The following is a 610-nucleotide window of genomic DNA, read 5'->3' as shown; positions in this document are numbered from 1 at the left end:
GTTGACAGATGGTCCTTTATCTGTGTCAGACTCCTGGCAATTGGCCTTAGGTCTCTTCATTTCATTTCTTTTTGGGTCTAGAGTATGTCATAGGAATGGTTGGTTATGAACTATTTATTCTCAAAATATGCTTCTTTAATCTCATTCTGAAATGTTTAATATACCTAAACAGCGCAGATCTGAAATGTATTCAGGAATGGATTTCTTTTTTTTTTCCTTACAGCGTGGAGTACAGACACAGTCCCCCACTACCACAAACTATGCAGCTGAGCTTTCCACATTTGGGGAAAACTCAGGGGTCAGCACATCCAGAGTGAACCGAATAAACCTTACCCTGGGAAAACCACCTAGTGGTAAGATACCTCCCCTGTCAGATAGGTGAGAAGCAATGGTTTTAAATGATTGTGCAAATCCTTATAGCCATTAATGATTGAGATGTGGAAACATCCAATTGGATTCTTTTCAATTACATAGCCCTTCTTATTCCCACTGGAAAGCAACATACTGATGTCTGACTCAGTGCACTAATTGTATCTGTTTTGAACTTTGAGCAATAGTGTCATTCTGCATTAGGCTTTTTCACTCAACACTTAAGTTGCTTTAACAAAGA

The 610-nt window shown here is 38.9% G+C and overlaps 1 non-coding gene across 1 annotated transcript; it reads right to left on the bottom strand.

Annotated features, from left to right (window-relative positions):
• Positions 1 to 221: 221 nt before the first annotated feature.
• On the bottom strand, positions 222 to 382 carry LOC121148248. The gene has a single exon (XR_005882533.1). It is a non-coding gene; the product is annotated as a U1 spliceosomal RNA (small nuclear RNA).
• Positions 383 to 610: the final 228 nt, after the last annotated feature.

The sequence above is a fragment of the Ochotona curzoniae genome, unplaced genomic scaffold (assembly GCF_017591425.1).
Source record: "Ochotona curzoniae isolate NIBS_2020 unplaced genomic scaffold, NIBS_Ocur_1.0 scaffold_4683, whole genome shotgun sequence".
In the NCBI taxonomy this organism is placed as follows: domain Eukaryota; kingdom Metazoa; phylum Chordata; class Mammalia; order Lagomorpha; family Ochotonidae; genus Ochotona; species Ochotona curzoniae.
This window is presented reverse-complemented; position numbering and strand designations above follow the sequence as displayed.